This window comes from Tenrec ecaudatus, chromosome 7 (assembly GCF_050624435.1).
Source record: "Tenrec ecaudatus isolate mTenEca1 chromosome 7, mTenEca1.hap1, whole genome shotgun sequence".
Classification (NCBI taxonomy): Eukaryota; Metazoa; Chordata; class Mammalia; order Afrosoricida; family Tenrecidae; genus Tenrec; species Tenrec ecaudatus.
Window position 1 is genome coordinate 70894023 of NC_134536.1, and position 13629 is coordinate 70907651.

Consider the following 13629-nt stretch of genomic DNA (forward strand, 5'->3'; position numbering starts at 1 on the left):
GGAAGGAAGCACTGTGCCCTGCCTATAATTGTCATGTTTGAGCTCATTGTTGAAGCCATGTTGTCCGTCCATCTTGTTGAGGGTCTTCCTTAGCTTCACTGCCGCCATCTTTACCAAGAATGATGTCCTTCTCCAAAGAGTGGTCACTCCTGATAACATGCCCAAAGTAAAATGCTCATGATCCTCGGTCTAAGGAGTGTTCTCATTGTACTTCTTCCAAGACAGATCTGTTTGTTTTCCTGGCAACATGCTTTTGCAGACAATATTATCCAACAGCACTATGATTAGAACATACCAACTCGTCTCAGTCTTCCTTTAGACAATGTCCAACCTTAACATGCATATGAGATGATTAAAAAATATCATGGCTTGAGTTAGATGCAACTTAATGCCCAAAGTGACATCTGTCAACACTTTAAAGATGTCTTGTGCAGTAGACATGCCCATTGCAATGTCATTTGATTTCTTGACAGCTCCTTCCATGATCATTGATTATGGGTTCAAGCAATAGGAAATCCTTGACAATTTCAATCTTTTCTCTGTTTATCATGATGTTCTTTATGGGCCTGGTTTTGAGTATTTGGGTTTTTTTTTTCCCATTGACTTGAAATCCTTACTGACAGCTATAACCCTGAACTTCGTCCCAAAGAGGTTGAATTCCTCCTCACATTATGAAAGCAAGGTTTTGTCATCTGCATATCACAAATTATTAATCAGCCTTATTCTAACCCTGATGCCAAGTTGTCCTTTATATCACCCAGCTTCTTAGATCATCATACAAATTGAATGAGTAGGGTGAAAATATAACCCTGACACACAGATACCCAGATATGAAGCCTCTCAGTATTAACTTCTTCTCTTTGAACAACTGACTCTATGTCCATGTACAAGTTACAGTTGAGCGCAATGAAGTATTCTGAAATTCTCGTTGTTCTCAATGCTATATATAGTTGGTTATAACCAACACAGTTCAAAGCATTTGCATCTTCCATAAAATACAAGTAAACAACTTTTCTATATTGTTTGCTTTGAACCAAAATCCACTTGAGGACAGCAATGGCATCCCTTGTTCTAAGTGATCTTCTGAAATCGGTTTGATATTTATGCAACTCCCTGATCTTTAACAAAATATTTTGCAAGTGATATTAATGATATTGTTAGATAATTTTCACATACTGATGTGTCTTCTTTCATTGACCTGCGTACAAATATGGATCTCTTGCAATCTGCAAGCCAGGTAGCCTTTTTACAGGTTCCTTCACATGGCTGAGTGAGCACCCCAGTCCTTCATCGCCTTGTTAAAACAGTTAGGTTGTCATTGCATCACTTCCTAGAGCCTTGTTTTTGATAATGTCATCAGTGTAACTTAGATTTATCTCTTTAGAACCATCGGCTTTTGATCATATCCTACTTTTGAAATAGTCGAATGCCCAGCCGTCCTTTGTCATATATTGCTTCTGTGTGTTCTTTCCATCTCCTCTGAGCTTCCCTGCAACGTGCAATATTTTGTGCATAGAACCTCTCAGTAATGCACCCTGAGGCTCAATGTATTTTCCTTTAATTCTTTCAGCCTGATATATGTTGATCATGTTCTTCCGTTTTGGTCTCTAACTGCCAGTCTTTGAACATTTCATTATATATGGTACTTCGTCTTCTTGATCGACTCTTTGAAATTTTCTGCTCAGCTATTTTACCCCCTTATTTATACCATTTGCTTTAGCTACTCTGAGCAAGTTTCTGAGTCTCTTTGAAATCCACTTTAGTCTTTTGTCTATCATATACTTTTTAAAATCTTTTGTTTTCTTAATGTATGATTTTAATGCCTCTCACAGCTTGTCAGGTTCTCTATCATTATTGTTCAATGATCCAAAGCTATTCTTGAGAGGTTCTCAAATTTCAGATGGGATGTACTCGAGGTTCAATTTTGGCTCTTGTAGACTTGTTTTAATTTTCTTTAACTGAAACTTAACTTACATATGAAAAATGGATGGTTTACTTCACAGTCAACCCCACGCCTTGTTTTGGCTGCTGATATTGAACTTCTCTATCACCTCTTCCCATAGATGTGTTTGATTCCCGTGTATTCCATCTTAAGAAGTCCTTGTATATGCCACCATTAGTGTTTTGAAAAATATATATCTACAGTGAAGGAGACGTTGATCTTCCAAATTCTATCATGTATTCTCCAGCTTTGATGCTATCATAATTCCAACTTTTGTTCTATTTTCCAATAGTTGTTCCATCTTCTTTCACTTTTCTCATTACATCTTGAATGCATGTTTGAAAAGTTCAGATTTTTAAAAAATGGTAAAATCCTTCAATTTCTCCATCATTGTCTTTAGTGGTTGATGTGTAACAATAATAATTGTAAGCATATCGGTTTTGTCCTATCATAGACAACACTGAACTTGAAGACAGAAACTGAAATGTTCTTTTGATGATGGATGCAGTGGCATCCCTTTTCAATTTGTCATTTTCTGTACTGTAAACCATACAATTATCTGATGCGTAATGACTAGTACCAGTCCATTTCTGTTCACTACTGCATATATAATTTATTTTTATGTGTTCAATTTGAATTCTGATGACTTATGATTTTCTTAGCTTCATACTTTCTGAATTTCATTTTCCTATTATTAAGAGATATTTTCAGGTGTTTATGCTCATCTTGAGTTGTGTTCTATCAGCAAATTAAGTTCCTAAGGGCTTTACTCATGTAATTAGGGTTGACTCTGTTGTGGAGGCAGGTCTTTCCCAGTGGTACTTTGAGTATCTTCCAACCTGAGTGTCTCATCCTCCCATACTATGTCTGATAATATTCTGCTGCCATTCTTAAAGTTTCCAGGATACCTGACAATTTTCCATTGCTATTCATGAGGTTCTCCACAGCTAATGACTCAGAAGTAGGCAGCCTATTCCTTCTTTATAGTTTGTTCTTAGTCTGGAAGCTCTACTGAAACGTTTTTACCATGAGCAACTCTGCTGGCATTTGAATCTATGACATAGATTTCAACATCATAGCAACACTCAAGCCACCACAGTACAATAAAATGGCAGATAATCAGCAGTGTCTACATGCAATATCCTCCAAATATATTCAAGCACAAAGACACTTAATGGGCTTCGATCAGATACATCCATAAACACTTGCCAGAAGTGAATATGAACCTTTCATGAAGAAATTCTTAGTAAGCAAACTATCAAGACATTTCTACCGAAAATGTTTCAAATCCCATGCAACAGTGGCATAGGTGTTACTTTTTTAGCTGCTACCCACAAGGTCAGCAGTTCAAAATTTCCACCTACTCTTCAGAAGAAAGATCAGGTCTTCTATCCCTACTAATATTTAGAGTCTTGGACATCACCAGGGACAGTTTTACTCTGTCTTACAGAGTTACTACAAGTTGAAACCTCCCTGATGCCAGTGAATGAGCAGAAAGCACTCAGTAAAGCAACCATGAACTTTAGTTAGTGTCAACCTGGCTGATAAATACATGTAGGGTAAATTGAAGGGTAGAGGAATAAATGGCTCAGGTCTCTTGCTTTCTTTTTGTTGTTGTTGTTTTTTGGGGGGGTCTCTTGCTTTCTGATAGTCTGACCAGGGAGAAGCTGTCTTAGCCAGTTCCCTGCTTCAGCTGGCAAGGCTCACTTCCTGCAAGACATCCCTGAGGAGAAGCCACATGGACCTGTCCCGATGCAGCCCTGGGTGCTGGAGCAGCTGTGTGGGGACCCCTGCCAGAGCTGAGATGCTTACAAATTCACTGACTTGGCTTTCCTCCGGTAGTTGAGGTCATTGTGTGTGCTTTGTGAGATGGAGGAGGACTTTGGGGATTGCTACTGGACATGTGGGTTAATGCTGAACTTGTGGGCTTGGGCAGCACTGGGTTGGGATGTTGTCTTGATGCTCACTTAACCCTATGATGCTGAGCATGACATTTTCATAACATTTAATTAAAATGTGTCTGGTACAGAAATTATAAAGCTTTTGGAGCTGATGACGATGTTGATGAAATTGTCGCACTTTACTAGTACAAATGCATACTGCTAGTCACGCATTTTAGCGGCAAAATGCTTGAATGTATTGACTGACTGTCCATTTGAGGTTAAGTGGTCTTTGGCGTTCAGTGCATTTTATGATAATTTTCAATCTAGTGAAGTTTTAGTGTTGATCCTTTTGCATATGTTCATAAAACTTTAGTTTTTAAGACAATGGAGTAATACTCATTAAAAACATATTTATTATATATTTCTACTTTTTCAAAACGTAACGACTTCATTACATTCATCTTTTGAATTGACGGTGACAAAAATTACCACAGCATGGATTGTGATTTATTTTATGGAAAATGGCAAATTTATGACCTAGATGGAAGTGGTACAGACTCAGACAAGGAACCAGATGCTAATATGGATGAAACTGGTAAATAAAATGTGTACTATATTTAAAATTTTTGATTTTACAATATAAATTTTAATTATATTGTTATTCAAACTATTTTGATAACAATATTTATTTTTTCCCGTGATAGGAAGTGACTATACGCCCAATTATTCTGATTGGAATGAATTAGAAGACCTTGTAGTTAGTAATGATAATACTAGTGGAGATGAGTTAGACACTTCAGTTGTTGAAGTTGAGGAATCAATTCCAATAACTAAGTTCAAAGCCATCTACATCAAGAAATAGAAGAATTCCTCTTTTGTGGCACATTTCTGGAGATGGTACAGCCAGACCTATCTATGCCTGAATGGTTAGGACAAATAGATTCTTCTGGGATAGTAAAACATCCTATTGAATATTTTAAACATTTTTTTCTCAAAGGATATCATTACTCACACTGTCGACCAATCAAATCCTTATGAAATCCATAAAAACCCCAATTAACCTCTTGCACTGAGAGTAGCCAAGAACTCGAGCAATTTGGGGGTATATTGCTTGTTTTGATAGACTCACTAATTGCACCATACAGAATTCACATCAGATCGAAAAAATATTATCACAAATTATTTTTCATTTTATAGATGTGACTGTTGTGAACTCTGGGCTACTTTATCAGAGAATGTGAGAGCCTTCAGTTACAAAAAAAAAAAAATCCAAAGTCTGCAAGAGTTCAAAATGAGCATCGCTGAAGCTCTTCTTCTTGAAGGAAAATGTAATAGACTAACAAAAAGAGGCAGACCTTCTACTAGCTTCACAGATGTTGAGTTTGCTAACAAAAAGGGAAGAGGTCCCACCACCAAAAGTATCCCTGGAAGAGATACCAGTTTGGATGGTCCACCACTACCCTGAGGTCACAAACAATGAAAGATGAAAAAATGTAAATGGCAAGGGTGCACCAGTATTTTTCTGCAGCAAATGGAAAGTTCATCTTTGCATCACAAAAGAAAAAAATTGTTTTGTTCAATTTCACACTAACTAAAATTATAAACAAATAAATTTTGTATTATATTTTATAAGTAAAATAAGTTTTTGGTTTGTTTTTTATTTAATAATAAAATAAGACAAAAAATAATATAGAAATTAAGGTGCATTGTTTATTCTTGTATTATAAATCCATGGATGAATGTGACAATTTGGTTACATTTAAAACACATTGCAAATTTTATATTTTTTAATATATTTTGGTTGTTATATATTGAGAACTATGAAAGTAAAGAATAAAAACAAAAAGATTATTTTCTGAAATTAAAAATTCAGGCATTATAGGGTTAACATTTATATAAAACTCTCTTTTATACATGAGTTTCTGTAGATTTGTTTCTCTAAAGTACTCAGACTAACACAAATTATAAACACTGTAACATTAATATATATAAGCTATAAATATAAATCATGTGTATATGTGATATTTAAGGAAATGAAAGCAATGCAAAGCAAGTAAAAGGAGAGAAAGAAAAGAAAAATTGCACTGCAGATTTATAAAACTAAATTAATAGGCCTTTGGAAAAGAAAATTATAAAATTAGCAAACCAATGAATTAATTACACTGCAAATTAGAAAAATAAAGGTGTAAAAGGGAAGAAATACCAGAAGTCATTATGTAAAATGCAGCAGAGAGGAAACAGGAATGAGGAAACCGGGTTTATGAGACATAACCTAAAACTCACTGCTATTAAGTCCTTTCTGACTTAGAGCAACCCTCTAAGGTTTGTAAGACTGTCATTCTTTACAAGAACAAAACAGCATCCTCTGTCTCCCATGGAGCTGCTGATGGGTTTGAATAACTGACCTTGTGGCCAGCAGACCCATGACACCAAAGAGAGATACTGTATATACTTGAGTATAAGCCGACCTGAATATCCACGGAGACACCTAATTTTACCACAAAAACTGTATTAAAAATGTGCTGAAAACCTCGTCTTATATTCGAGTATATACAGTATATATACCAAAATAAAGTCAACCTGATTAACAAAGCAGGTGACACTTCAAGAATAATGGCTGGGAATGTTCTAGAATCTGCTTTGGAGATAAATCTGAGCACAGGTTTGCATTGGAAGTCCCGGATCTATTTTGATTCTCAACATAGATTCTATAGCCAATGAGTTCATTTGAGTACACTGACCAGCAATGTAAACTATTTTGCCTTTAGGAAGGATGTGCTTTTCACCACTCCCTTGGAAGACTGTTGATGGAAATTGGGATCCTAAGGTCTAATGGTCATGACTCATGTCCCAACGAAGATGATCATAAGGTCCTGAACCAATCTTATAAGTTTTTCTTTTCTGCAATAGTGTATGTATTAGAAACCTGGTCCCTTTCTCAACTATGTGATGAATTGATTTACGATCAAACATGGAATGTGTCTCCTTCGTGTTACATGTCCTACTTAAGTAGCTAGGTTGACACCATTTTAGTCTCATGCTGAGTGTCTCTCATCCAGTTGACTTATCTTCGTCTTTTAAAGATTTAATAAATGGATCTCGGGAAAATGCATTTGAATTTAGGAGTCTATTTTTTCCTTAAAATAAACATGGATCTCATGAATTGTCACTTCCACTTCCAAGGTAAGTTAAGCAAGATGAGCAAGTGGGCACTGGTGTTCTTCAGAAGTAAACTTGAAAATAATAATAACAGGAAGATTTTAAAAGTCATCAGAGGAAAAAGGCAAGAAAATATGGTGGAATGAAAATTAGACAACTTAATACGAATAACAATGTAGTTGGAAAAGGATGGGCCCGTATGCTCAAATTACTGAGTAAAAACTAACATCAGATTAGAATTGAATAATATACAAAATTATTTGTCAAGAATGAGGATGAAATAAAGATATTCACAAATAAAAAATGGAAAGTGACAATAGAAACCTTTAAATAGCAACAGAAATATAGTAGTAAAGTGTGTTCTTATAGTTTTTAAATGCCATGCAGGAAGATCTATAATAATGTGTTTAATATGTTAAAAATTTTAATAAATTGACTATATGGAGAAAATATTAATGATATATTTGTGATGTTAATTCAATTTTGGATTAAAATTAGTATCATAACATATATCAAGGATTGATAGATCAATTAAAACTTTGTAAAATTTGCATTGCTTTAGTGAAAGACACACTATTGATTAATGACACTTTGAGTAAACTTGTTAACTTTCCCTAGTAGCATCGCTAAAAATATAAGCACAGATAAAGATTATAACTTAAACTAATGCAGAAAAAAATGGGATGAGTCAAATGAAAATTCGTTCAGTCCTAAAAAAGGCATGAAAACAGAAAAGACAGGCAAATGGAGAGCAAATGTAGATTGCAGAAGTCGAGCTTTCACAGATATAGACTATTAGTGTGTAAGTAACCTCTTATGAATTTAATTAAGAAAACCAATATTCATCTAACACCATGTGATAATGTCTGTATTTTCCACAAATTTGGGATGCTCTCCATAATTTGGTAAAATTAAAGGCAAAATGAAGAATGTGCTGGGTTATATCTATAAGAAAATTCCTTGGATTTCCAATTCCCTGTATGTTTGCTTAGAAAGAACTATCACCAGGTAATTGTGATGATTCTGACCTTGATGCACTTTTATTTGAGGAGTTAAATAAGGGAAATTCCTTTTAAGTGTCTTACCCTGCATATTTTTTCTATAACTCAAGACCTTACATTATCTCATGTCCTCCATAGTCCAATACATCTCACAATATCTGCTAAATGTTTGAAATGGAATTTTCTGTGCATTTTTGTCTAGACTAGTATGTCAGAATGTTTTCTCTATTCTTACAGCCATGACCCATTTTTCCACTATAAAATTTTTTACTGTATGTACTCGAGTATAAGCTGAGTTTTTCAGTACATTTTTAATGCAGTCTTTGTGGTAAAATTAGGTGCCTCGGTGGATATTTGGGTGGGCTTATACTCAAGTATATACAGTATTTTAATAAGTTAAATTCTTTTATTCAATTTTTTAAAATTTTCTCTGTCAAGGGAATCTTGGATGAAGTCATAATTAGGGGTGAGAATAGTCATATACGTAGCATCATGTAAAATATTATTGCACTCTCCAAGTGTGAAGACCAGCAAAGGCAAGGCAGGTGACTTATGTCCATTTATTCATTTGATGGACACATGTTGACCACCTCCACTGTGAGTGAGACTCTGAGTAGTTCCTATGAGATATGCCTACAACAGCTTGAAATTATGCCAGCTTCCAGACACAGGCACGCATAAGGGACACAGGGCACTTATATGAAAACACCATGTGTGGTAGTTACATAATCTAGTATCAATTTGAGAGGATTATGAGTGAAGGGGTGGACTCTGGCCTGTCACTGAAGATATAACCAATGAAGCCTCTGTGAGGGCATGGCCTTCTCCTGAGATTTCCGGGAACTCTGGTATTTTCCTCCTTGCAGGTGGGAAATACTCTCTCTCTCTGCTCACTCTCTACTGACAAGGTTGACTCCCTGAAAGGCATCCCTGAGGAAAAGCCATATGGACCTACCCTGATGTATCCCTGTGTGCTAGAGAAGCCATGTGAAGACCACTGTCAGCCCTGAAAGCTTACAACGCCACTGGATCCAAAAACTTTCTACCCACTGGCCTGTGATTGTCATGCAGTCGGTGTCATTGCATGTGTTTCATGAGTCTGAAGAGGATTTTATAGATTGGTATCAGACATATGGGCTAATATCAGATTTATGGGCTTAGAATGGACTAGGTTGGGATGCTTTCTTAATGTAGTTACCCTTTATATAAAACTCTCTCATAAACACATATGATTTTCCATGGATTTGTTTCTCTAGTCTACCAGGACTAAAACACCACACACAGGGAAAATTCATTTTGGTGAATTTCTAGTAATTTCATGAGTGGACTAGGCCAAAGTGGTATCAAGCAAATTCTTCCAGTGAAAATACGATTTTTCATTTAACCAAATTTTTTTGTATCTGAAACCTAGAGATGTAAAGACATGTTTAGAGACATAAAAGGTAGCACAATATTGCCTTATTTAAAATTTAAATGGTTATCTAAATAAGGAAATAAATTTGTACCAAGTGCTGCAGACAATACCCTTGTTCTTCCAGGGGTAAATTTGATAAGTGTATAATAATTAAAAAACAAAACAGTAGCCATCACAAAAAAGCATCAAATGATTATCACCTTAATCTAACAATGAAATATTAAACACACAATTAAGTGCACTGCTCTCACTCCCAAGGACTCTACTCTGCCTTGTCTCCAACTCTATAGGGAGGTCTCAAGGTTGTAAGTCTTTACATGAGCACAGTCCCCTCTTTCTCCCTCAGAGTGGTTTGTGAATTTGAATCACCAGGACCTCCATAGAATAACTGAATGGGCCTAGATCAGCCAGACAAACTAAAATGCCATTTTCATAGCAAACACCTGAGGATACCAACTATCTTAGAAGCAAAGCTGATGGACTCAAGAAAGCCAGACTTGACACTGGTGGCAAGTACCACAAACAAAATCTAGCAGCCATTGAAGCTTCATATTTGGTGGCACTCAGAATCACCAGAGCTATGAAACCTCACACCATTGCTGAGGACTTACTGTTGCCAGCGGCCCAAGAAATTGTTCGAGTGATGATTGGAGATGAATTTGTTAAGAAGTTGAGTGCAATTTACTTATCTAAGGACACTGTCTGCAGAAGAATAGATGACATGTCTGCTGATATTCTTGATCAGGAAATTGAATCTGTTCCACTTCCAATATTTAGCATTCAGCTTGATGAATCTACAGATGTTGTAAACTGTTCACAGTTACTGGTTTACGTGAGATATATAAATGATGGTGACTTGAAAGATGTTTCTTTTTGAAAACCTCTGGAAATGACAGCTACTGCACATGTTGTATTTGACCCAGTTGGTTCATTTCTGAAAGAGCATAAGATCTCTTTGAAAAGGTTTGTGGTGTTTGCACAGGTGGTGCTCCAGCTATGCTAGGATGTCAATCTGAATTTCAACATTTGGTACTGAATGAGTCACCAAAAGCCATCAGAATTCACTGTATGATTCATCTGCAAATATCATCTGCCACAAGAGTTACAAGAAGTAATGAAAAGCGTCATAAGTTCTGTCAATTTTGGAAAGGTGAACACTTTAAACAGTCAACTGTGTTTGCAACTGTGCAATGAGTTGGATGCGCCGAATAATGCTTTGCTATTTCACACTGAAGTGAGATGGCTGTCAAGAGCAAAAGTTTCAAAACATGTTTTTGAGCTTCGTGATGAACTCAAAACGCTTTTTAATCAGAAATCAAGATCGCAGTTCGAAGCACCTTTCAGTGAAAAAAGTGAACTTCATAAAATAGTTTACTTGGTTGCCATCTTTGCCATCTTGAATCAGTTAAATTTATCACTGCAAAGACCAAATGTAGCATACCTCAGTTTGTCCGAAAAGATGTGATCATTCCAACTGAAACTTCAGCTTTTGCAAAAAAAATAATAAATTGGATGAAAATAAAATTCACATGTTGCCTATCTTATCTGCTTTCTTTGACGAACATGACATTGAACCAGACTAAAGGATTGCAATGATAATTTCTGTAAAAGAACACCGGCACACGCTTGCAGATGAAATGTCATCCTACTTTACACATCTACCTGACACTCCATTTGCACTTGCCAGAAGTCCATTCACAGTCAAAGTTGAAGATGTCCCTGAGACAGCACAAGAGGAGTTCATTGAACTTATTCACAGCAATGCAGCAAGAACTCATTTCTCTATGCCAGTTACAAAATTCTGGATCAAGTATTTGCAGTCATGTCCTATTCTGTCTAACACTCTGTTGTGCCTTCTTTTTCCATTTCCAACAACAAATCTTTGTGAAGCAGGGTTTTCCCGTTTGTTGGTTATCAAGTCTAAATACAGAAGTAGGCTTGTTGTGGAAGATGATCTTCGTTGTGCTCTTGCAAAGACTGCCCCGAGAATTTCTGATCTGGTGAGAAAGAAGCTATCGCAACCTTCACACTGACATTGGCTTTCTATACATGCTGTCACAAAATGTAGCAATGAAGTCTACTGTTGTTTTATTTAGACTTTTAACCATGCTACAGCATGCCTCAAGCCATAATTCCATTTATTAGTCATTTATTGGAAGTAAATATTTATCCCAAATAAATTATTCATTTATTGGAAGTAAATATTTCACAATATATATTTACATACTGTTCTGGTGATTAATCACTATGCTTTAATTATGTTCAATATGTAACAATGAAAATACATCCTGCATATGAGATATCTACAATTACAGTAGCAACTTTACAGTTATGAAGTAGCAATGAAAATAATTTTATTGGACCTGATGCAAAGGGCTTAAGTGGAGAGCAAATGCTTTGAGAATGATTGGGGCAGGGAATGTATGGGTGTGCTTTATACAATTGATGTATGTATATGTATGGATTGTGATAAGAGTTGTATGAGTCCCTAATAAAATGTAAAAAAAGAAAAGAGGAGAAAAAAATGATTAGGGAAAAGACTGTACAGATGTGCTTTATACAATTGATGTATGTATATGTATGGACTGTGATAAGAGTTGTATGAGCCCCTAATAAATTGTTAAAAATAAATAAAGAAAGAAAGAAAATAATTTTATGGTTGGAGATCACCACAACAATATAATGGAACTGTGACATGAGGAAAGTTGAGAACCACTGTCCTAGAGGAATCTAGTGGAATCAGAAACCTTTAAAATTACATAGATATGATCAGGAAATTATACGGATGAAGATACTTGATATCAGCATAAAACAACAGCGACTAATGCTAATATGATTATATACTATGAAATAAATACATTGGAAATACATTTTTAATTGATAAAATTAAGTCTAGCCATAAAACTAGAGATAGAAATCTTATTTACTTTATTTTAGTCCTTTGTTTAAAGGTTTTCTGAATCAGATCACATCAATTTAATTACATTTTAATATATTTAAATAAGGATGACTAAGTTGTATTCACAACTTAGTACTTTAGTCAACTGCTATGTTGTATACAATGACATCCATTGTATAGGGATTAATTAACTTCAGCACTGCATACAATGCATTGGAAAAAGTAGCTGTCATTTTCTTACTACTCATGTTCTGCCTTAAGAATTTCCCTCATACAACGATTAGATATAATCCTCAAGTTTCTCAAAATATCTTGGGAATATATCTACTACTAATTTTTCAAATATACACACATATGCATACACATTTATTTTTATCTGAGAGTAAGTAAAATATTGGCTGGAAATCTGTATTAAACAAATATATAAACATAAAAATACTGCTTCTGAATCTGTATCTTCTGAAGGTGGTACTTCCATCTCCCTTACCCTCTGAAAAATTATTCCCTCTTCAATTTACATAAACTCAAAACAGAAGTTTTGACATTCCCAAGGGATTCAAATCCTGTTCCTTTTCGGTGTTTTTTGAGTTCAGGGAGCCAATGAAGTCTGAAGGGACAAGATCAGGGTTCTTGAGATTCCTAGGGAAATTCTCAGTGGTCCATGTTACCCAGAAGAAGGAGCAGGTACTCACTTTATTGTGATGAGGTTAAAATAAAAATTTTAAAAAGGAAACACTTCCAGGCTGATTTTGTGGCTTTTGTTCCCCAGGATAGTTTTAATTTTTTTAAAACTTTTTCATATGAAGTTCCCATGATCATTCGAGGGAGCCTTGGTGGCATAGTGGTTAGCCAATGAACTGCCACAGTTAGCAGTTCGAAATCACCACTGCTCCGTGATAGAATGATTTGGCTTTCTACTCTTCTACAGCGTTCCAGTCTGCGTAACCCACAGGCGCTGTCTACCCTCTCTGTCCAGTTAGAATCAATTTAATGGCAGTGAGAGCTAATCATACTCTGTCCTTTGAAAACACGTAGGAAGACTACTCTTTCACAATTAAAAAAATACTAAAAAGCAGTCACCACAATTTTCTGAACTGACCTCTCTGCCTTGATTGTAACCAGCCTGGAAGATGCCCTGGAGCCCTAGAATCATAGATGGTATGCATGGGACTGTGAAGAACAACAGGCAGTTGGAAATCACCAGCCACCGCTCCGATGGCTTCCTTCCCTGTACAGAGTTAGTCTCAGAAACTCGCTGGACAGTTGTCCCCTGTCCGCATTGAGTCACCAGGAGTTGGCATTAACTGGATGGAGTCCATTGTTTTTGGCGT

At 35.8% G+C, this 13629-nt stretch overlaps 1 protein-coding gene across 2 annotated transcripts in view; it reads right to left on the reverse strand.

The window, feature by feature from the left end:
• Nucleotides 1-13629, reverse strand: part of GRIK2 (glutamate ionotropic receptor kainate type subunit 2) — a 754817-nt gene that overhangs the window by 221612 nt on the left and 519576 nt on the right. The gene's annotated exons all lie outside the window — the stretch shown is intronic.